Source organism: Scyliorhinus torazame, chromosome 19 (genome assembly GCF_047496885.1).
Source record: "Scyliorhinus torazame isolate Kashiwa2021f chromosome 19, sScyTor2.1, whole genome shotgun sequence".
NCBI lineage: Eukaryota > Metazoa > Chordata > Chondrichthyes > Carcharhiniformes > Scyliorhinidae > Scyliorhinus > Scyliorhinus torazame.
Genome location: NC_092725.1, coordinates 7,295,752 through 7,321,944, shown reverse-complemented (window position 1 = coordinate 7,321,944; position 26,193 = coordinate 7,295,752). Strand labels below are relative to the sequence as shown.

At 44.6% G+C, this 26,193-nt stretch overlaps 1 protein-coding gene across 1 annotated transcript in view; it reads left to right on the top strand.

The window, feature by feature from the left end:
- The window catches only part of prrt2 (proline-rich transmembrane protein 2), a 138,074-nt gene that overhangs the window by 70,387 nt on the left and 41,494 nt on the right, over window positions 1-26,193 (top strand). The window lies entirely within an intron of this gene.

The window sequence follows — 26,193 nt, the reverse complement described above, 5'->3', positions numbered from 1 at the left end:
CTCACTGTGTAACTGTACCGAGTCACTGTTTATTCAGCAGGGTGAGGATCACTCACTGTGTAACTGTACAGAGTCACTGTTTATTCAGAGTGAGGATCACTAACTGTGTAACTGTACAGGGTTACTGTTTATTCAGTGTGAGGATCACTCACTGTGTAACTGTACAGAGTCACTGTTTATTCAGGTTGAGGATCACTCACTGTGTAACTGCACAGAATCACTGTTTATTCAGCAGGGTGAGGATCACTCACTGTGTAACTGTACAGAGTCACTGTTTATTCAGGGTGAGGATCACTCACTGTGTAACTGTACAGAGTCACTGTTTATTCAGGGTGAGGATCACTCACTGTGTAACTGTACAGAGTCACTGTTTATTCAGGGTGAGGATCACTCACTGTGTAACTGTACAGAGTCACTGTTTATTCAGGGTGAGGATCACTCACTGTGTAACTGTACAGAGTCACTGTTTATTCAGGGTGAGGATCACTCACTGTGTAACTGTACACAGTCACTGTTTATTCAGGGTGAGGGTCACTCACCGTGTAACTGTACAGAGTCACTGTTTATTCAGGGTGAGGATCACTCACTGTGTAACTGTACACAGTCACTGTTTATTCAGAGTGAGGATCACTCACTGTGTAACTGTACAGAGTCACTGTTTATTCAGGTTGACGATCACTCACTGTGTAACTGCACAGAGTCTCTGTTTATTCAGCAGTGTGAGGATCACTCACTGTGTAACTGTACAGAGTAACTGCTTATTCAGGGTTTGGATCACTCACATGTGTAACTGTACAGAGTCTCAGTTTATTCAGCAGGGTGAGGATCACTCACTGCGTAACTGTACAGAGTCACTGTTTATTCAGCAGGGTGAGGATCACTCACTGTGTAACTGTACAGAGTCACTGTTTATTCAGGTTGAGGATCACTCACTGTGTAACTGGACAGAGTCACTGTTTATTCAGCAGGGTGAGGATCACTCACTGTGTAACTGTACAGAGTCACTGTTTATTCTGGGTGAGGATCACTCACTGTGTAACTGGACAGAGTCACTGTTTATTCAGGGTGAGGATCACTCACTGTGTAACTGTACAGAGTCACTGTTTATTCAGCAGGGTCAGGATCACTCACTGTGTAACTGTACAGAGTCACGGTTTTTTCAGGGTGAGGATCACTCACTGTGTAACTGTACAGAGTCACGGTTTTTTCAGGGTGTGGATCACTCACTGTGTAACTGTACAGAATCACTGTTTATTCAGTGTGAGGATCACTCACTGTGTAACTGCACAGAGTCACTATTTATTCAGCAGGGTGACGGTCAGTCTCTGTGTAACTGTACAGAGTCACTGTTTATTCAGGGCGAGGATCACTCACTGTGTAACTGTACAGAGTCACTGTTTATTCAGCAGGGAAAGGATCACTCACTGTGTAACTGTATCGAGTCACTGTTTATTCAGCAGGGTGAGGATCACTCACTGTGTAACTGTACAGAGTCACTGTTTATTCAGCAGGGTGAGGGTCACTCACTGTGTAACTGTACAGAGTCACTGTTTATTCAGGGTGAGGATCACTCACTGTGTAACTGTACAGAATCACTGTTTATTCAGGGTGAGGATCACTCACTGTGTACCACTACAGAGTCACTGTTTATTCAGGGTGAGGATCACACACTGTGTAACTGGACAGAGTCACTGTTTATTCAGCAGGGTGAGGATCACTCACTGTGTAACTGGACAGAGTCACTGTTTATTCAGGGTGTGGATCACTCACTGTGTAACTGTACAGAATCACTGTTTATTCAGGGTGAGGATCACTCACTGTGTAACTCTACAGAGTCACTGTTTATTCAGCAGGGTGAGGATCACTCACTGTGTAACTGGACAGAGTCACTTTTTATTCAGGGTGAGGATCACTCACTGTGTAACTGTACAGAATCACTGTTTATTCAGGATGAGGATCGCACACTGTGTAACTGGACAGAGTCACTGTTTATTCAGCAGGGTGAGGATCACTCACTGTGTAACTGGACAGAGTCACTGTTTATTTAGCAGGGTGAGGATCACTCACTGTGTAACTGTACAGAGTCACTGTTTATTCAGGGTGAGGATTACTCACTGTTTAACTACAGAGTCACTGTTTATTCAGGGTGAGGATCACTCACCGTGTAACTGGACAGAGTCACTGTTTATTCAGGGTGAGGATCACTCACTGTGTAACTGTACAGAATCACTGTTTATTCAGGGTGAGGATCGCACACTGTGTAACTGGACAGAGTCACTGTTTATTCAGCAGGGTGAGGATCACTCACTGTGTAACTGTACAGAGTCACTGTTTATTCAGGGTGAGGATCACTCACTGTGTAACTGGACAGAGTCACTGTTTATTCAGGGTGAGGATCACTCACTGTGTAACTGTACAGAGTCACAGTTTATTCAGCAGGGTGAGGATCACTCACTGTGTAACTGCACAGAGTCACTGTTTATTCAGGGTGAGGATCACTCGCTGTGTAACTGTACAGAGTCACTGTTGATTCAGGGTGAGGATCACTCACAGTGTAACTGTACAGAGTCACTGTTTATTCAGCAGAGTGAGGATCACTCACTGTGTAACTGGACAGAGTCACTGTTTATTCCGCAGGGTGAGGATCACTCACTGTGTAACTGGACAGAGTCACTGTTTATTCAGGGTGAGGATCACTCACTGTGTAACTGGACAGAGTCACTGTTTATTCAGGGTGAGGATCACTCACTGTGTAACTGTACAGAATCACTGTTTATTCAGGGTGAGGATCGCACACTGTGTAACTGGACAGAGTCACTGTTTATTCAGCAGGGTGAGGATCACTCACTGTGTAACTGTACAGAGTCACTGTTTATTCAGCAGGGTAAGGATCACTCACTGTGTAACTGTACAGAGTCACTGTTTATTCAGCAGGGTGAGGATCACTCACTGTGTAACTGTACAGAGTCACTGTTTATTCAGGGTGAGGATCACTCACTGTGTAACTGTACAGAGTCACTGTTTATTCAGGGTGAGGATCACTCACTGTGTAACTGTACAGAGTCACTGTTTATTCAGGGTGAGGATCACTCACTGTGTAACTGTACAGAGTCACTGTTTATTCAGGGTGAGGATCACTCACTGTGTAACTGTACAGTGTCACTGTTTATTCAGGGTGAGGATCACTCACTGTGTACCTGTACAGAGTCACTGTTTATTCAGCAGGGTGAGGATCACTCACTGTGTAACTGTACAGTGTCACTGTTTATTCAGGGTGAGGATCACTCACTGTGTAACTGTACAGAGTCACTGTTTATTCAGAGTGAGGGTCACTCACTGTGTAACTGTACAGAGTCACTGTTTATTCAGCAGGGTGAGGATCACTCACTGTGTAACTGTACAGAGTCACTGTTTATTCAGCAGGGTGAGGATCACTCACTGTGTAACTGTACAGAGTCACTGTTTATTCAGCAGGGTGAGGATCACTCACTGTGAAACTGTACAGGGTCACTGTTTATTCAGGGTGAGGATCACTCACTGTGTAACTGTACAGAGTCACTGTTTATTCAGCAGGGTGAGGGTCACTCACTGTGTAACTGTACAGAGTCACTGTTTATTCAGCAGGGTGAGGATCACTCACTGTGTAACTGTACAGGGTCACTGTTTATTCAGGGTGAGGATCACTCACTGTGTAACTGTACAGAGTCACTGTTTATTCAGCAGGGTGAGGGTCACTCACTGTGTAACTGTACAGAGTCACTGTTTATTCAGAGTGAGGGTCACTCACTGTGTAACTGTACAGAGTCACTGTTTATTCAGCAGGGTGAGGATCACTCACTGTGTAACTGCACAGAGTCACTGTTTATTCAGCAGGGTGAGGATCACTCACTGTGAAACTGTACAGAGTCACTGTTTATTCAGGGTGAGGATCACTCACTGTGTAACTGTACAGAGTTACTGTTCATTCAGGGTGAGGATCACTCACTGTGTAACTGTATAGAGTCACTGTTTATTCAGGGTGAGGATCACTCACTGTGTAACTGTACAGAGTTACTGTTTATTCAGGGTGAAGATCACTCACTGTGTAACTGGGCAGAGTCACTGTTTATTCAGGGTGAGGATCACTCACTCTGTAACTGGACAGAGTCACTGTTTATTCAGCAGGGTGAGGGTCACTCACTGTGTAACTGTACAGAGTCACTGTTTATTCAGCAGGGTGAGGGTCACTCACTGTGTAACTGTACAGAGTCACTGTTTATTCAGGGTGAGGGTCACTCACTGTGTAACTGTACAGAGTCACTGTTTATTCAGCAGGGTGAGGATCACTCACTGTGTAACTGTACAGAGTCACTGTTTATTCAGGGTGAGGGTCACTCACTGTGTAACTGTACAGAGTCACTGTTTATTCAGCAGGGTGAGTATCACTCACTGTGTAACTGTACAGAGTCACTGTTTATTCAGCAGGGTGAGGATCACTCACTGTGTAACTGTACAGAGTCACTGTTTATTCAGGTTGAGGATCACTCACTGTGTAACTGGACAGAGTCACTGTTTATTCAGCAGGGTGAGGATCACTCACTGTGTAACTGTACAGAGTCACTGTTTATTCTGGGTGAGGATCACTCACTGTGTAACTGGACAGAGTCACTGTTTATTCAGGGTGAGGATCACTCACTGTGTAACTGTACAGAGTCACTGTTTATTCAGCAGGGTCAGGATCACTCACTGTGTAACTGTACAGAGTCACGGTTTTTTCAGGGTGAGGATCACTCACTGTGTAACTGTACAGAGTCACGGTTTTTTCAGGGTGTGGATCACTCACTGTGTAACTGTACAGAATCACTGTTTATTCAGTGTGAGGATCACTCACTGTGTAACTGCACAGAGTCACTATTTATTCAGCAGGGTGAGGGTCAGTCTCTGTGTAACTGTACAGAGTCACTGTTTATTCTGGGCGAGGATCACTCACTGTGTAACTGTACAGAGTCACTGTTTATTCAGCAGGGAAAGGATCACTCACTGTGTAACTGTATCGAGTCACTGTTTATTCAGCAGGGTGAGGATCACTCACTGTGTAACTGTACAGAGTCACTGTTTATTCAGCAGGGTGAGGGTCACTCACTGTGTAACTGTACAGAATCACTGTTTATTCAGGGTGAGGATCACTCACTGTGTAACAGTACAGAGTCACTGTTTATTCAGGGTGAGGATCACACACTGTGTAACTGGACAGAGTCACTGTTTATTCAGCAGCGTGAGGATCACTCACTGTGTAACTGGACAGAGTCACTGTTTATTCAGGGTGTGGATCACTCACTGTGTAACTGTACAGAATCACTGTTTATTCAGGGTGAGGATCACTCACTGTGTAACTGTACAGAGTCACTGTTTATTCAGCAGGGTGAGGATCACTCACTGTGTAACTGGACAGAGTCACTTTTTATTCAGGGTGAGGATCACTCACTGTGTAACTGTACAGAATCACTGTTTATTCAGGGTGAGGATCGCACACTGTGTAACTGGACAGAGTCACTGTTTATTCAGCAGGGTGAGGATCACTCACTGTGTAACTGGACAGAGTCACTGTTTATTCAGCAGGGTGAGGATCACTCACTGTGTAACTGTACAGAGTCACTGTTTATTCAGGGTGAGGATCACTCACTGTTTAACTACAGAGTCACTGTTTATTCAGGGTGAGGATCACTCACCGTGTAACTGGACAGAGTCACTGTTTATTCACGGTGAGGATCACTCACTGTGTAACTGTACAGAGTCACTGTTTATTCAGGGTGAGGATCACTCACTGTGTAACTGTACAGAATCACTGTTTATTCAGGGTGACGATCGCACACTGTGTAACTGGACAGAGTCACTGTTTATTCAGGGTGAGGATCACTCACTGTGTAACTGGACAGAGTCACTGTTTATTCAGGGTGAGGATCACTCACTGTGTACCTGTACAGAGTCACTGTTTATTCAGCAGGGTGAGGATCACTCACTGTGTAACTGTACAGTGTCACTGTTTATTCAGGGTGAGGATCACACTGTGTAAATGTACAGAGTCACTGTTTATTCAGAGTGAGGGTCACTCACTGTGTAACTGTACAGAGTCACTGTTTATTCAGCAGGGTGAGGATCACTCACTGTGTAACTGTACAGAGTCACTGTTTATTCAGCAGGGTGAGGATCACTCACTGTGTAACTGTACAGCGTCACTGTTTATTCAGCAGGGTGAGGATCACTCACTGTGTAACTGTACAGGGTCACTGTTTATTCAGGGTGAGGATCACTCACTGTGTAACTGTACAGAGTCACTGTTTATTCAGCAGGGTGAGGGTCACTCACTGTGTAACTGTACAGAGTCACTGTTTATTCAGCAGGGTGAGGATCACTCACTGTGTAACTGTACAGGGTCACTGTTTATTCAGGGTGAGGATCACTCACTGTGTAACTGTACAGAGTCACTGTTTATTCAGAGTGAGGGTCACTCACTGTGTAACTGTACAGAGTCACTGTTTATTCAGCAGGGTGAGGATCACTCACTGTGTAACTGCACAGAGTCACTGTTTATTCAGGGTGAGGATCACTCACTGTGTAACTGTACAGAGTCACTTGTTTATTCAGGGTGAGGATCACTCACTGTGTAACTGTACAGAGTTACTGTTTATTCAGGGTGAGGATCACTCACTGTGTAACTGTACAGAGTCACTGTTTATTCAGCAGGGTGAGGATCACTCACTGTGTAACTGTACCGAGTCACTGTTTATTCAGCAGGGTGAGGATCACTCACTGTGTAACTGTACAGAGTCACTGTTTATTCAGAGTGAGGATCACTAACTGTGTAACTGTACAGGGTCACTGTTTATTCAGTGTGAGGATCACTCACTGTGTAACTGTACAGAGTCACTGTTTATTCAGGTTGAGGATCACTCACTGTGTAACTGCACAGAATCACTGTTTATTCAGCAGGGTGAGGATCACTCACTGTGTAACTGTACAGAGTCACTGTTTATTCAGGTTGAGGATCACTCACTGTGTAACTGTACAGAGTCACTGTCTATTCAGGGTGAGGATCACTCACTGTGTAACTGTACAGAGTCACTGTTTATTCAGGGTGAGGATCACTCACTGTGTAACTGTACAGAGTCACTGTTTATTCAGGGTGAGGATCACACACTGTGTAACTGTACAGAGTCACTGTTTATTCAGGGTGAGGATCACTCACTGTGTAACTGTACAGAGTCACTGTTTATTCAGGGTGAGGATCACTCACTGTGTAACTGTACACAGTCACTGTTTATTCAGGGTGAGGGTCACTCACCGTGTAACTGTACAGATTCACTGTTTATTCAGGGTGAGGATCACTCACTGTGTAACTGTACAGAATCACTGTTTATTCAGTGTGAGGATCACTCACTGTGTAACTGCACAGAGTCACTATTTATTCAGCAGGGTGAGGGTCAGTCTCTGTGTAACTGTACAGAGTCACTGTTTATTCAGGGCGAGGATCACTCACTGTGTAACTGTACAGAGTCACTGTTTATTCAGCAGGGAAAGGATCACTCACTGTGTAACTGTATCGAGTCACTGTTTATTCAGCAGGGTGAGGATCACTCACTGTGTAACTGTACAGAGTCACTGTTTATTCAGCAGGGTGAGGGTCACTCACTGTGTAACTGTACAGAGTCACTGTTTATTCAGGGTGAGGATCACTCACTGTGTAACTGTACAGAATCACTGTTTATTCAGGGTGAGGATCACTCACTGTGTAACAGTACAGAGTCACTGTTTATTCAGGGTGAGGATCACACACTGTGTAACTGGACAGAGTCACTGTTTATTCAGCAGGGTGAGGATCACTCACTGTGTAACTGGACAGAGTCACTGTTTATTCAGGGTGTGGATCACTCACTGTGTAACTTTACAGAATCACTGTTTATTCAGGGTGAGGATCACTCACTGTGTAACTGTACAGAGTCACTGTTTATTCAGCAGGGTGAGGATCACTCACTGTGTAACTGGACAGAGTCACTTTTTATTCAGGGTGAGGATCACTCACTGTGTAACTGTACAGAATCACTGTTTATTCAGGGTGAGGATCGCACACTGTGTAACTGGACAGAGTCACTGTTTATTCAGCAGGGTGAGGATCACTCACTGTGTAACTGGACAGATTCACTGTTTATTCAGCATGGTGAGGATCACTCACTGTGTAACTGTACAGAGTCACTGTTTATTCAGGGTCAGGATCACTCACTCTTTAACTACAGAGTCACTGTTTATTCAGGGTGAGGATCACTCACCGTGTAACTGGAGAGAGTCACTGTTTATTCACGGTGAGGATCACTCACTGTGTAACTGTACAGAGTCACTGTTTATTCAGGGTGAGGACCACTCACTGTGTAACTGTACAGAATCACTGTTTATTCAGGGTGAGGATCGCACACTGTGTAACTGGACAGAGTCACTGTTTATTCAGCAGGGTGAGGATCACTCACTGTGTAACTGTACAGAGTCACTGTTTATTCAGGGTGAGGATCACTCACTGTGTAACTGGACAGAGTCACTGTTTATTCAGGGTGAGGATCACTCACTGTGTAACTGTACAGAGTCACAGTTTATTCAGCAGGGTGAGGATCACTCACTGTGTAACTGCACAGAGTCACTGTTTATTCAGGGTGAGGATCACTCGCTGTGTAACTGTACAGAATCACTGTTGATTCAGGGTGAGGATCACTCACAGTGTAACTGTACAGAGTCACTGTTTATTCAGCAGAGTGAGGATCACTCACTGTGTAACTGGACAGAGTCACTGTTTATTCCGCAGGGTGAGGATCACTCACTGTGTAACTGGACAGAGTCACTGTTTATTCAGGGTGAGGATCACTCACTGTGTAACTGGACAGAGTCACTGTTTATTCAGGGTGAGGATCACTCACTGTGTAACTGTACAGAGTCACTGTTTATTCATGGTGAGGATCACGCACTGTGTAACTGTACAGAATCACTGTTTATTCAGGGTGAGGGTCACTCACTGTGTAACTGTACAGAGTCACTGTTTATTCAGCAGGGTGAGGATCACTCACTGTGTAACTGTACAGAGTCACTGTTTATTCAGGGTGAGGATCACTCACTGTGTAACTGTACAGAGTCACTGTTTATTCAGGGTGAGGATCACTCACTGTGTAACTGTACAGAGTCACTGTTTATTCAGGGTGAGGATCACTCACTGTGTACCTGTACAGAGTCACTGTTTATTCAGCAGGGTGAGGATCACTCACTGTGTAACTGTACAGTGTCACTGTTTATTCAGGGTGAGGATCACCCACTGTGTAAGTGTACAGAGTCACTGTTTATTCAGAGTGAGGGTCACTCACTGTGTAACTGTACAGAGTCACTGTTTATTCAGCAGGGTGAGGATCACTCACTGTGTAACTGTACAGAGTCACTGTTTATTCAGCATGGTGAGGATCACTCACTGTGTAACTGTACAGAGTCACTGTTTATTCAGCAGGGTGAGGATCACTCACTGTGTAACTGTACAGAGTCACTGTTTATTCAGCAGGGTGAGGATCACTCACTGTGTAACTGTACAGAGTCACTGTTTATTCAGGGTGAGGATCACTCACTGTGTAACTGTACAGAGTCACTGTTTATTCAGGGTGAGGGTCACTCACTGTGTAACTGTACAAAGTCACTGTTTATTCAGAATGAGGATCACTCACTGTGTAACTGCACAGAGTCACTGTTTATTCAGGGTGAGGATCACTCACTGTGTAACTGTACAGAGTCACTGTTTATTCAGGGTGAGGATCACTCACTGTGTAACTGTACAGAGTCACTGTTTATTCAGCAGGGTGAGGGTCACTCACTGTGTAACTGTACAGAGTCACTGTTTATTCAGCAGGGTGAGGATCACTCACTGTGTAACTGTACAGGGTCACTGTTTATTCAGGGTGAGGATCACTCACTGTGTAACTGTACAGAGTCACTGTTTATTCAGAGTGAGGGTCACTCACTGTGTAACTGTACAGAGTCACTGTTTATTCAGCAGGTTGAGGATCACTCACTGTGTAACTGCACAGAGTCACTGTTTATTCAGCAGGGTGAGGATCACTCACTGTGAAACTGTACAGAGTCACTGTTTATTCAGGGTGAGGATCACTCACTGTGTAACTGTACAGAGTTACTGTTCATTCAGGGTGAGGATCACTCACTGTGTAACTGTATAGAGTCACTGTTTATTCAGGGTGAGGATCACTCACTGTGTAACTGTACAGAGTCACTGTTTATTCAGGGTGAGGATCACTCACTGTGTAACTGGACAGAGTCACTGTTTATTCAGGGTGAGGATCACTCACTGTGTAACTGTACAGAGTTACTGTTTATTCAGGGTGAAGATCACTCACTGTGTAACTGGGCAGAGTCACTGTTTATTCAGGGTGAGGATCACTCACTCTGTAACTGGACAGAGTCACTGTTTATTCAGCAGGGTGAGGATCACTCACTGTGTAACTGTACAGAGTCACTGTTTATTCAGGTTGAGGATCACTCACTGTGTAACTGGACAGAGTCACTGTTTATTCAGCAGGGTGAGGATCACTCACTGTGTAACTGTACAGAGTCACTGTTTATTCAGCAGGGTGAGGGTCACTCACTGTGTAACTGTACAGAGTCACTGTTTATTCAGGGTGAGGGTCACTCACTGTGTAACTGTACAGAGTCACTGTTTATTCAGCAGGGTGAGGATTACTCACTGTGTAACTGTACAGAGTCACTGTTTATTCAGGGTGAGGGTCACTCACTGTGTAACTGTACAGAGTCACTGTTTATTCAGCAGGGTGAGTATCACTCACTGTGTAACTGTACAGAGTCACTGTTTATTCAGCAGGGTGAGGATCACTCACTGTGTAACTGTACAGAGTCACTGTTTATTCAGGTTGAGGATCACTCACTGTGTAACTGGACAGAGTCACTGTTTATTCAGCAGGGTGAGGATCACTCACTGTGTAACTGTACAGAGTCACTGTTTATTCTGGGTGAGGATCACTCACTGTGTAACTGGACAGAGTCACTGTTTATTCAGGGTGAGGATCACTCACTGTGTAACTGGACAGAGTCACTGTTTATTCAGCAGGGTCAGGATCACTCACTGTGTAACTGTACAGAGTCACGGTTTTTTCAGGGTGAGGATCACTCACTGTGTAACTGTACAGAGTCACGGTTTTTTCAGGGTGTGGATCACTCACTGTGTAACTGTACAGAATCACTGTTTATTCAGTGTGAGGATCACTCACTGTGTAACTGCACAGAGTCACTATTTATTCAGCAGGGTGAGGGTCAGTCTCTGTGTAACTGGACAGAGTCACTGTTTATTCTGGGCGAGGATCACTCACTGTGTAACTGTACAGAGTCACTGTTTATTCAGCAGGGAAAGGATCACTCACTGTGTAACTGTATCGAGTCACTGTTTATTCAGCAGGGTGAGGATCACTCACTGTGTAACTGTACAGAGTCACTGTTTATTCAGCAGGGTGAGGGTCACTCACTGTGTAACTGTACAGAATCACTGTTTATTCAGGGTGAGGATCACTCACTGTGTAACAGTACAGAGTCACTGTTTATTCAGGGTGAGGATCACACACTGTGTAACTGGACAGAGTCACTGTTTATTCAGCAGGGTGAGGATCACTCACTGTGTAACTGGACAGAGTCACTGTTTATTCAGGGGGTGGATCACTCACTGTGTAACTGTACAGAATCACTGTTTATTCAGGGTGAGGATCACTCACTGTGTAACTGTACAGAGTCACTGTTTATTCAGCAGGGTGAGGAATACTCACTGTGTAACTGGACAGAGTCACTTTTTATTCAGGGTGAGGATCACTCACTGTGTAACTGTACAGAATCACTGTTTATTCAGGGTGAGGATCGCACACTGTGTAACTGGACAGAGTCACTGTTTATTCAGCAGGGTGAGGATCACTCACTGTGTAACTGGACAGAGTCACTGTTTATTCAGGGTGTGGATCACTCACTGTGTAACTGTACAGAATCACTGTTTATTCAGGGTGAGGATCACTCACTGTGTAACTGTACAGAGTCACTGTTTATTCAGCAGGGTGAGGATCACTCACTGTGTAACTGGACAGAGTCAGTTTTTATTCAGGGTGAGGATCACTCACTGTGTAACTGTACAGAGTCACTGTTTATTCAGGTTGAGGATCACTCACTGTGTAACTGTACAGAGTCACTGTTTATTCAGGGTGAGGGTCACTCACTGTGTAACTGTACAGAGTCACTGTTTATTCAGGTTGAGGATCACTCACTGTGTAACTGTACAGAGTCACTGTTTATTCAGGGTGAGGATCACTCACTGTTTAACTACAGAGTCACTGTTTATTCAGGGTGAGGATCACTTACCGTGTAACTGGACAGAGTCACTGTTTATTCACGGTGAGGATCACTCGCTGTGTAACTGTACAGAATCACTGTTTATTCAGGGTGACGATCGCACACTGTGTAAATGGACAGAGTCACTGTTTATTCAGGGTGAGGATCACTCACTGTGTAACTGGACAGAGTCACTGTTTATTCAGGGTGAGGATCACTCACTGTGTAACTGTACAGAGTCACAGTTTATTCAGCAGGGTGAGGATCACTCACTGTGTAACTGCACAGAGTCACTGTTTATTCAGGGTGAGGATCACTCGCTGTGTAACTGTACAGAGTCACTGTTGATTCAGGGTGAGGATCACTCACAGTGTAACTGTACAGAGTCACTGTTTATTCAGCAGAGTGAGGATCACTCACTGTGTAACTGGACAGAGTCACTGTTTATTCCGCAGGGTGAGGATCACTCACTGTGTAACTGGACAGAGTCACTGTTTATTCAGGGTGAGGATCACTCACTGTGTAACTGGACAGAGTCACTGTTTATTCAGGGTGAGGATCACTCACTGTGTAACTGTACAGAATCACTGTTTATTCAGGGTGAGGATCGCACACTGTGTAACTGGACAGAGTCACTGTTTATTCAGCAGGGTGAGGATCACTCACTGTGTAACTGTACAGAGTCACTGTTTATTCAGCAGGGTGAGGATCACTCACTGTGTAACTGTACAGAGTCACTGTTTATTCAGCAGGGTGAGGATCACTCACTGTGTAACTGTACAGAGTCACTGTTTATTCAGGGTGAGGATCACTCACTGTGTAACTGTACAGAGTCACTGTCTATTCAGGGTGAGGATCACTCACTGTGTAACTGTACAGAGTCACTGTTTATTCAGGGTGAGGATCACTCACTGTGTAACTGTACAGAGTCACTGTTTATTCAGAGTGAGGGTCACTCACTGTGTAACTGTACAGAGTCACTGTTTATTCAGCAGGGAGAGGATCACTCACTGTGTAACTGTACAGGGTCACTGTTTATTCAGGGTGAGGATCACTCACTGTGTAACTGTACAGAGTCACTGTTTATTCAGCAGGGTGAGGGTCACTAACTGTGTAACTGTACAGAGTCACTATTTATTCAGCAGGGTGAGGATCACTCACTGTGTAACTGTACAGGGTCACTGTTTATTCAGGGTGAGGATCACTCACTGTGTAACTGTACAGAGTCACTGTTTATTCAGAGTGAGGGTCACTCACTGTGTAACTGTACAGAGTCACTGTTTATTCAGCAGGGTGAGGATCACTCACTGTGTAACTGCACAGAGTCACTGTTTATTCAGCAGGGTGAGGATCACTCACTGTGTAACTGTACAGAGTCACTGTTTATTCAGGGTGAGGATCACTCACTGTGTAACTGTACAGAGTTACTGTTTATTCAGGGTGAGGGTCACTCACTGTGTAACTGTACAGAGTCACTGTTTATTCAGCAGGGTGAGGATCACTCACTGTGTAACTGTACCGAGTCACTGTTTATTCAGCAGGGTGAGGATCACTCACTGTGTAACTGTACAGAGTCACTGTTTATTCAGGGTGAGGATCACTCACTGTGTAACTGTACAGAGTCACTGTTTATTCAGGGTGAGGATCACTCACTGTGTAACTGTATAGAGTCACTGTTTATTCAGGGTGAGGATCACTCACTGTGTCACTGTACAGAGTCACTGTTTATTCAGGGTGAGGATCACTCACTGTGTAACTGGACAGAGTCACTGTTTATTCAGGGTGAGGATCACTCACTGTGTAACTGTACAGAGTTACTGTTTATTCAGGGTGAAGATCACTCACTGTGTAACTGGGCAGAGTCACTGTTTATTCAGGGTGAGGATCACTCACTCTGTAACTGGACAGAGTCACTGTTTATTCAGCAGGGTGAGGGTCACTCACTGTGTAACTGTACAGAGTCACTCTTTATTCAGCAGGGTGAGGGTCACTCACTGTGTAACTGTACAGAGTCACTGTTTATTCAGGGTGAGGGTCACTCACTGTGTAACTGTACAGAGTCACTGTTTATTCAGGGTGAGGGTCACTCACTGTGTAACTGTACAGAGACACTGTTTATTCAGCAAGGTGAGGATCACTCACTGTGTAACTGTACAGAGTCACTGTTTATTCAGCAGGGTGTGGATCACTCACTGTAACTGTACAGAGTCACTGTTGATTCAGCAGGCTGAGGATCACTCACTGCGTAACTGTACAAAGTCACTGTTTATTCAGCAGGGTGAGGATCACTCACTGTGTAACTGTACAGAGTCACTGTTTATTCAGGGTGAGGGTCACTCACTGTGTAACTGTACAGAGTCACTGTTTATTCAGGGTGAGGATCACTCACTGAGTAACTGTACAGAGTCACTGTTTATTCAGGGTGAGGTTCACTCACTGTGTAACTGTACAGAGTCACTGTTTATTCAGGGTGAGGACCACTGACTGTGAAACTGTACAGAGTCAATGTTTATTCAGGGTGAGGATCACTCACTGTGTATCTGTACAGAGTCACTGTTTATTCAGCAGGGTGAGGATCACTCACTGTGTAACTGTACAGAGTCACTGTTTATTCAGGGTGAGGGTCACTCACTGTGTAACTGTACAGAGTCACTGTTTATTCAGGGTGAGGATCACTCACTGCGTAACTGTACAGAGTCACTGTTTATTCAGGGTGAGGATCACTCACTGTGTAACTGTACAGAGTCACTGTTTATTCAGAGTGAGGATCACTCACTGTGTAACTGTACAGAGTCACTGTTTATTCAGGGTGAGGACCACTGACTGTGTAACTGTACAGAGTCACTGTTTATTCAGCAGGGTGAGGATCACTCACTGTGTAACTGTACAGAGTCACTGTTTATTCAGGGTGAGGTTCACTCACTGTGTAACTGTACAGAGTCACTGTTTATTCAGGGTGAGGACCACTGACTGTGAAACTGTACAGAGTCAATGTTTATTCAGGGTGAGGATCACTCACTGAGTAACTGTACAGAGTCAATGTTTATTCAGGGTGAGGACCACTGACTGTGAAACTGTACAGAGTCACTGTTTATTCAGGGTGAGGATCACTCACTGTGTAACTGTACAGAGTCACTGTTTATTCAGGGTGAGGATCACTCACTGAGTAACTGTACAGAGTCAATGTTTATTCAGGGTGAGGACCACTGACTGTGAAACTGTCCAGAGTCACTGTTTATTCAGGGTGAGGATCACTCACTGTGTAACTGTACAGAGTCACTGTTTATTCAGGGCGAGGATCACTCACTGTGTAACTGTACAGAGTCTCAGTTTATTCAGCAGGGTGAGGATCACTCACTGTGTAACTGTACAGAGTCACAGTTTATTCAGCAGGGTGAGGATCACTCACTGTGTAACTGTACAGAGTCACTGTTTATTCAGCAGGGTGAGGATCACTCACTGTGTAACTGTACAGAGTCACTGTTTATTCAGCAGGGTGAGGATCACTCACTGTGTAACTGTACAGTCACTGTTTATTCAGCAGGGTGAGGATCACTCACTGTGTAACTGTACAGAGTCACTGTTTATTCAGGGTGAGGATCACTCACTGTGTAACTGTACAGAGTCACTGTTTATTCAGAGTGAGGATCACTCACTGTGTAACTGTACAGAGTCACTGTTTATTCAGGGTAAGGACCACTGACTGTGTAACTGTACAGAGTCACTGTTTATTCAGCAGGGTGAGGATCACTCACTGTGTAACTGTACAGAGTCACTGTTTATTCAGGGTGAGGTTCACTCACTGTGTAACTGTACAGAGTCACTGTTTATTCAGGGTGAGGACCACTGACTGTGAAACTGTACAGAGTCAATGTTTATTCAGGGTGAGGATCACTCACTGAGTAACTGTACAGAGTCAATGTTTATTCAGGGTGAGGACCACTGACTGTGAAACTGTACAGAGTCACTGTTTATTCAGGGTGAGGATCACTCACTGTGTAACTGTACAGAGTCACTGTTTATTCAGGGTGAGGATCACTCACTGAGTAACTGTACAGAGTCAATGTTTATTCAGGGTGAGGACCACTGACTGTGAAACTGTCCAGAGTCACTGTTTATTCAGGGTGAGGATCACTCACTGTGTAACTGTACAGAGTCACTGTTTATTCAGCAGGGTGTGGATCACTCACTGTGTAACTGTACAGAGTCACTGTTTATTCAGGGTGAGGGTCACTCACTGTGTAACTGTACAGAGTCACTGTTTATTCAGGGTGAGGGTCACTCACTGTGTAACTGTACAGAGTCACTGTTTATTCAGGGTGGGGATCACTCACTGTGTAACTGTACAGAGTCACTGTTTATTCAGCAGGGTGAGGATCACTCACTGTGTAACTGTACAGAGTCACTGTTTATTCAGGGTGAGGATCACTCACTGTGTAACTGTACAGTCACTGTTTATTCAGGGTGAGGATCACTCACTGTGTAACTGTACAGAGTCACTGTTTATTCAGCAGGGTGAGGGTCACTCACTGTGTAACTGTACAGAGTCACTGTTTATTCAGCAGGGTGAGGATCACTCACTGTGTAACTGTACAGAGTCACTGTTTATTCAGGGTGAGGATCACTCACTGTGTAACTGTACAGAGTCACTGTTTATTCAGCAGGGTGAGGGTCACTCACTGTGTAACTGTACAGAGTCACTGTTTATTCAGCAGGGTGAGGATCACTCACTGTGTAACTGTACAGAGTCACTGTTTATTCAGGGTGAGGATCACTCACTGTGTAACTGTACAGAGTCACTGTTTATTCAGCAGGGTGAGGATCACTCACTGTGTAACTGTACAGAGTCACTGTTTATTCAGCAGGGTGAGGATCACTCACTGTGTAACTGTACAGAGTCACTGTTTATTCAGGATGAGGTTCAGTCACTGTGTAACTGTACAGAGTCACTGTTTATTCAGGGTGAGGATCACTCACTGTAACTGGACAGAGTCACTGTTTATTCAGCAGGGTGAAGATCACTCACTGTGTAACTGTACAGAGCCACTGTTCATTCAGGGTGAGGATCACTCACTGTGTAACTGTACAGAGTCACTGTTTATTCAGGGTGAGGATCACTCACTGTGTAACTGTACAGAGTCACTGATTATTCAGCAGGGTGAGGATCACTCACTGTGTAACTGTACAGAGTCACTGTTTATTCAGAGTGAGGATCACTCACTGTGTAACTGTACAGAGTCACTGTTTATTCAGGGTGAGGATCATTCACTGTGTAACTGTACAGAGTCACTGTTTATTCAGCAGGGAGAGGATCACTCACTGTGTAACTGTACAGGGTCACTGTTTATTCAGGGTGAGGATCACTCACTGTGTAACTGTACAGAGTCACTGTTTATTCAGCAGGGTGAGGGTCACTAACTGTGTAACTGTACAGAGTCACTATTTATTCAGCAGGGTGAGGATCACTCACTGTGTAACTGTACAGGGTCACTGTTTATTCAGGGTGAGGATCACTCACTGTGTAACTGTACAGAGTCACTGTTTATTCAGAGTGAGGGTCACTCACTGTGTAACTGTACAGAGTCACTGTTTATTCAGCAGGGTGAGGATCACTCACTGTGTAACTGCACAGAGTCACTGTTTATTCAGCAGGGTGAGGATCACTCACTGTGTAACTGTACAGAGTCACTGTTTATTCAGGGTGAGGATCACTCACTGTGTAACTGTACAGAGTTACTGTTTATTCAGGGTGAGGGTCACTCACTGTGTAACTGTACAGAGTCACTGTTTATTCAGCAGGGTGAGGATCACTCACTGTGTAACTGTACCGAGTCACTGTTTATTCAGCAGGGTGAGGATCACTCACTGTGTAACTGTACAGAGTCACTGTTTATTCAGGGTGAGGATCACTCACTGTGTAACTGTACAGAGTCACTGTTTATTCAGGGTGAGGATCACTCACTGTGTAACTGTATAGAGTCACTGTTTATTCAGGGTGAGGATCACTCACTGTGTCACTGTACAGAGTCACTGTTTATTCAGGGTGAGGATCACTCACTGTGTAACTGGACAGAGTCACTGTTTATTCAGGGTGAGGATCACTCACTGTGTAACTGTACAGAGTTACTGTTTATTCAGGGTGAAGATCACTCACTGTGTAACTGGGCAGAGTCACTGTTTTTTCAGGGTGAGGATCACTCACTCTGTAACTGGACAGAGTCACTGTTTATTCAGCAGGGTGAGGGTCACTCACTGTGTAACTGTACAGAGTCACTCTTTATTCAGCAGGGTGAGGGTCACTCACTGTGTAACTGTACAGAGTCACTGTTTATTCAGGGTGAGGGTCACTCACTGTGTAACTGTACAGAGTCACTGTTTATTCAGGGTGAGGGTCACTCACTGTGTAACTGTACAGAGACACTGTTTATTCAGCAAGGTGAGGATCACTCACTGTGTAACTGTACAGTCACTGTTTATTCAGCAGGGTGTGGATCACTCACTGTAACTGTACAGAGTCACTGTTGATTCAGCAGGCTGAGGATCACTCACTGCGTAACTGTACAAAGTCACTGTTTATTCAGCAGGGTGAGGATCACTCACTGTGTAACTGTACAGAGTCACTGTTTATTCAGGGTGAGGATCACTCACTGTGTAACTGTACAGAGTCAATGTTTATTCAGGGTGAGGACCTCTCACTGTGTAATTGTACAGAGTCACTGTTTATTCAGGGTGAGGGTCACTCACTGTGTAACTGTACAGAGTCACTGTTTATTCAGGGTGAGGATCACTCACTGCGTAACTGTACAGAGTCACTGTTTATTCAGGGTGAGGATCACTCACTGAGTAACTGTACAGAGTCACTGTTTATTCAGGGTGAGGATCACTCACTGTGTAACTGTACAGAGTCAATGTTTATTCAGGGTGAGGACCTCTCACTGTGTAACTGTACAGAGTCAATGTTTATTCAGGGTGAGGACCACTGACTGTGAAACTGTACAGAGTCACTGTTTATTCAGGGTGAGGATCACTCACTGTGTAACTGGACAGAGTCACTGTTTATTCAGGGTGAGGATCACTCACTGAGTAACTGTACAGAGTCAATGTTTATTCAGGGTGAGGACCACTGACTGTGAAACTGTACAGAGTCACTCTTTATTCAGGGTGAGGATCACTCACTGTGTAACTGGACAGAGTCACTGTTTATTCAGGGTGAGGATCACACACTGTGTAACTGTACAGAGTCACTCTTTATTCAGGGTGAGGATCACTCACTGTGTAACTGGACAGAGTCACTGTTTATTCAGGGTGAGGATCACTCACTGAGTAACTGTACAGAGTCAATGTTTATTCAGGGTGAGGACCACTGACTGTGAAACTGTACAGAGTCACTGTTTATTCAGGGTGAGGACCACTGACTGTGAAACTGTACAGAGTCACTGTTTATTCAGGGTGAGGATCACGCACTGTGTAACTGTACAGAGTCACTGTTTATTCAGGGTGAGGATCACTCACTGTGTAACTGTACAGAGTCACTGTTTATTCAGGGTGAGGATCACTCACTGTGTAACTGTACAGAATCACTGTTTATTCAGGGTGAGGATCACTCACTGAGTAACTGTACAGAGTCAATGTTTATTCAGGGTGAGGACCACTGACTGTGAAACTGTACAGAGTCACTGTTTATTCAGGGCGAGGATCACTCACTGTGTAACTGTACAGAGTCTCAGTTTATTCAGCAGGGTGAGGATCACTCACTGTGTAACTGTACAGAGTCACTGTTTATTCAGCAGGGTGAGGAGCATTTACTGTGTAACTGTACAGAGTCACTGTTTATTCAGCAGGGTGAGGATCACTCACTGTGTAACTGTACAGAGTCACTGTTTATTCAGGGTGAGGATCACTCACTGTGTAACTGTACAGAGTCACTGTTTATTCAGCAGGGTGAGGATCACTCACTGTGTAACTGTACAGAGTCACTGTTTATTCAGGGTGAGGATCACTCACTGTGTAACTGTACAGAGTCACTGTTTATTCAGCAGGGTGAGGATCACTCACTGTGTAACTGTACAGAGTCACTGTTTATTCAGGGTGAGGATCACTCACTGTGTAACTGTACAGAGTCACTGTTTATTCAGCAGGGTGAGGATCACTCACTGTGTAACTGTACAGAGTCACTGTTTATTCAGGGTGAGGGTCACTCACTGTGTAACTGTACAGAGTCACTGTTTATTCAGCAGGGTGAGGGTCACTCACTGTGTAACTGTACAGAGTCACTGTTTATTCAGCAGGGTGAGGATCACTCACTGTGTAACTGTACAGAGTCACTGTTTATTCAGGGTGAGGATCACTCACTGTGTAACTGTACAGAGTCACTGTTTATTCAGCAGGGTGAGGATCACTCACTGTGTAACTGTACAGAGTCACTGTTTATTCAGCAGGGTGAGGATCACTCACTGTGTAACTGTACAGAGTCACTGTTTATTCAGGATGAGGTTCAGTCACTGTGTAACTGTACAGAGTCACTGTTTATTCAGGGTGAGGATCACTCACTGTAACTGGACAGAGTCACTGTTTATTCAGCAGGGTGAAGATCACTCACTGTGTAACTGTACAGAGCCACTGTTCATTCAGGGTGAGGATCACTCACTGTGTAACTGTACAGAGTCACTGTTTATTCAGGGTGAGGATCACTCACTGTGTAACTGTACAGAGTCACTGATTATTCAGCAGGGTGAGGATCACTCACTGTGTAACTGTACAGAGTCACTGTTTATTCAGGGTGAGGATCACTCACTGTGTAACTGTACAGAGTCACTGTTTATTCAGGGTGAGGATCATTCACTGTGTAACTGTACAGAGTCACTGTTTATTCAGGGTGAGGATCACTCACTGTGTAACTGTACAGAGTCACTGTTTATTCAGGGTGAGGATCACTCACTGTGTAACTGTACAGAGTCACTGTTTATTCAGCAGGGTGAGGATCACTCACTGTGTAACTGTACAGAGTCACTGTTTATTCAGCAGGGTCAGGATCACTCACTGTGTAACTGTACAGAGTCACTGTTTATTCAGGGTGAGGATCACTCACTGTGTAACTGTACAGAGTCACTGTTTATTCAGGGTGAGGATCACTCACTGTGTAACTGTACAGAGTCACTGTTTATTCAGGGTGAGGATCACTCACTGTGTAACTGTACAGAGTCACTGTTTATTCAGCAGGGTGAGGATAACTCACTGTGTAACTGTACAGAGTCACTGTTTATTCAGCAGGGTGAGGATCACTCACTGTGTAACTGTACAGAGTCACTGTTTATTCAGCAGGGTGAGGATCACTCAGTGTGTAACTGTACACAGTCACTGTTTATTCAGCAGGGTGAGGATCACTCACTGTGTAACTGTACAGAGTCACTGTTTATTCAGCAGGGTGAGGATCACTCACTGTGTAACTGTACAGAGTCACTGTTTATTCAGCAGGGTGAGGATCACTCACTGTGTAACTGTACAGAGTCACTGTTTATTCAGCAGGGTGAGGATCACTCACTGTGTAACTGTACAGAGTCACTGTTTATTCAGCAGGGTGAGGATCACTCACTGTGTAACTGTACAGAGTCACTGTTTATTCAGGGTGAGGATCACTCACTGTGTAACTGTACAGAGTCACTGTTTATTCAGGGTGAGGATCACTCACTGTGTCACTGTACAGAGTCACTGTTTATTCAGGGTGGGGATCACTCACTGTGTAACTGGACAGAGTCACTGTTTATTCAGGGTGAGGATCACTCACTGTGTAACTGTACAGAGTTACTGTTTATTCAGGGTGAAGATCAATCACTGTGTAACTGGGCAGAGTCACTGTTTATTCAGGGTGAGGATCACTCACTCTGTAACTGGACAGAGTTACTGTTTATTCAGCAGGGTGAGGGTCACTCACTGTGTAACTGTACAGAGTCACTCTTTATTCAGCAGGGTGAGGGTCACTCACTGTGTAACTGTACAGAGTCACTGTTTATTCAGGGTGAGGGTCACTCACTGTGTAACTGTACAGATTCACTGTTTATTCAGGGTGAGGGTCACTCACTGTGTAACTGTACAGAGACACTGTTTATTCAGCAAGGTGAGGATCACTCACTGTGTAACTGTACAGAGTCACTGTTTATTCGGCAGGGTGTGGATCACTCACTGTAACTGTACAGAGTCACTGTTGATTCAGCAGGCTGAGGATCACTCACTGCGTAACTGTACAAAGTCACTGTTTATTCAGCAGGGTGAGGATCACTCACTGTGTAACTGTACAGAGTCACTGTTTATTCAGTGTGAGGATCACTCACTGAGTAACTGTACAGAGTCACTGTTTATTCAGGGTGAGGATCACTCACTGTGTAACTTTACAGAGTCACTGTTTATTCAGAGTGAGGATCACTCACTGTGTAACTGTACAGAGTCACTGTTTATTCAGGGTGAGGGTCACTCACTGTGTAACTGTACAGAGTCAATGTTTATTCAGGGTGAGGACCACTGACTGTGAAACTGTACAGAGTCACTCTTTATTCAGGGCGAGGATCACTCACTGTGTAACTGTACAGAGTCTCAGTTTATTCAGCAGGGTGAGGATCACTCACTGTGTAACTGTACAGAGTCACTGTTTATTCAGCAGGGTGAGGATCACTCACTGTGTAACTGTACAGAGTCACTGTTTATTCAGCAGGGTGAGGATCACTCACTGTGTAACTGTACAGAGTCACTGTTTATTCAGGGTGAGGGTCACTCACTGTGTAACTGTACAGAGTCACTGTTTATTCAGCAGGGTGAGGGTCACTCACTGTGTAACTGTACAGATTCACTGTTTATTCAGCAGGGTGAGGATCACTCACTGTGTAACTGTACAGAGTCACTGTTTATTCAGGGTGAGGATCACTCACTGTGTAACTGTACAGAGTCACTGTTTATTCAGCAGGGTGAGGATCACTCACTGTGTAACTGTACAGAGTCACTGTTTATTCAGCAGGGTGAGGATCACTCACTGTGTAACTGTACAGAGTCACTGTTTATTCAGGATGAGGTTCAGTCACTGTGTAACTGTACAGAGTCACTGTTTATTCAGGGTGAGGATCACTCACTGTAACTGGACAGAGTCACTGTTTATTCAGCAGGGTGAAGATCACTCACTGTGTAACTGTACAGAGCCACTGTTCATTCAGGGTGAGGATCACTCACTGTGTAACTGTACAGAGTCACTGTTTATTCAGGGTGAGGATCACTCACTGTGTAACTGTACAGAGTCACTGATTATTCAGCAGGGTGAGGATCACTCACTGTGTAACTGTACAGAGTCACTGTTTATTCAGAGTGAGGATCACTCACTGTGTAACTGTACAGAGTCACTGTTTATTCAGGGTGAGGATCATTCACTGTGTAACTGTACAGAGTCACTGTTTATTCAGGGTGAGGATCACTCACTGTGTAACTGTACAGAGTCACTGTTTATTCAGGGTGAGGATCACTCACTGTGTAACTGTACAGAGTCACTGTTTATTCAGCAGGGTGAGGATCACTCACTATGTAACTGTACAGAGTCACTGTTTATTCAGCAGGGTCAGGATCACTCACTGTGTAACTGTACAGAGTCACTGTTTATTCAGGGTGAGGATCACTCACTGTGTAACTGTACAGAGTCACTGTTTATTCAGGGTGAGGATCACTCACTGTGTAACTGTACAGAGTCACTGTTTATTCAGGGTGAGGATCACTCACTGTGTAACTGTACAGAGTCACTGTTTATTCAGCAGGGTGAGGATCACTCACTGTGTAACTGTACAGAGTCACTGTTTATTCAGCAGGGTGAGGATCACTCACTGTGTAACTGTACAGAGTCACTGTTTATTCAGCAGGGTGAGGATCACTCAGTGTGTAACTGTACACAGTCACTGTTTATTCAGCAGGGTGAGGATCACTCACTGTGTAACTGTACAGAGTCACTGTTTATTCAGCAGGGTGAGGATCACTCACTGTGTAACTGTACAGAGTCACTGTTTATTCAGCAGGGTGAGGATCACTCACTGTGTAACTGTACAGAGTCACTGTTTATTCAGCAGGGTGAGGATCACTCACTGTGTAACTGTACAGAGTCACTGTTTATTCAGCAGGGTGAGGATCACTCACTGTGTAACTGTACAGAGTCACTGTTTATTCAGGGTGAGGATCACTCACTGTGTAACTGTACAGAGTCACTGTTTATTCAGGGTGAGGATCACTCACTGTGTAACTGTACAGAGTCACTGTTTATTCAGGGTGAGGATCACTCACTGTGTAACTGTACAGAGTCACTGTTTATTCAGGGTGAGGATCACTCACTGTGTAACTGTACAGAGTCACTGTTTATTCAGGGTGAGGATCACTCACTGTGTAACTGTACAGAGTCACTGTTTATTCAGCAGGGTGAGGATCACTCACTGTGTAACTGTACAGAGTCACTGTTTATTCAGCAGGGTGAGGATCACTCACTGTGTGACTGTACAGAGTCACTGATTATTCAGCAGGGCGAGGATCACTCACTGTGTAACTGTACAGAGTCACTGTTTATTCAGCAGGGTGAGGATCACTCACTGTGTAACTGTACAGAGTCACTGTTTATTCAGGGTGAGGATCACTCACTGTAACTGGACAGTGTCACTGTTTATTCAGCAGGGTGAAGATCACTCACTGTGTAACTGTACAGAGTCACTGTTTATTCAGCAGGGTGAGGATCACTCACTGTGTAACTGTACAGAGTCACTGTTTATTCAGCAGGGTGAGGATCACTCACTGTGTAACTGTACAGAGTCACTGTTTATTCAGCAGGGTGAAGATCACTCACTGTGTAACTGTACAGAGTCACTGTTTATTCAGCAGGGTGAGGATCACTCACTGTGTAACTGTACAGAGTCACTGTTTATTCATCAGGGTGAGGATCACTCACTGTGTAACTGTACAGAGTCACTGTTAATTCAGGGTGAGGATCACTCACTGTGTAACTGTACAGAGTCACTGTTTATTCAGCAGGGTGAGGATCACTCACTGTGTAACTGTACCGAGTCACTGTTTATTCAGAGTGAGGGTCACTCACTGTGTAACTGTACAGAGTCACTGTTTATTCAGAGTGAGGATCACTCACTGTGTAACTGTACCGAGTCACTGTTTATTCAGCAGTGTGAGGATCACTCACTGTGTAACTGTACAGTCACTGTTTATTCAGCAGGGTGAGGATCACTCACTGTGTAACTGCACAGAGTCACTGTTTATTCAGGGTGAGGATCACTCACTGTGTAACTGTACAGAGTCACAGTTTATTCAGAGTGAGGATCACTCACTGTGTAACTGTACAGAGTCACTGTTTATTCAGAGTGAGGATCACTCACTGTGTAACTGTACAGAGTCACTGTTTATTCAGGGTGAGGATCACTCACTGTGTAACTGTACAGAGTCACTGTTTATTCAGCAGGGTGAGGATCACTCTCTGTGTAACTGTACTGAGTCACTGTTTATTCAGCAGGGTGAGGATCACTCACTGTGTAACTGTACAGAGTCACTGTTTATTCAGCAGGGTGAGGATCACTCACTGTGTAACTGTACAGAGTTACTGTTTATTCAGAGTGAGGGTCACTCACTGTGTAACTGTACAGAGTCACTGTTTATTCAGCAGGGTGAGGATCACTCACTGTGTAACTGTACAGAGTCACTGTTTATTCAGCAGGGTGAGGATCACTCACTGTGTAACTGTACAGAGTCACTGTTTATTCAGCAGGGTGAGGATCACTCACTGTG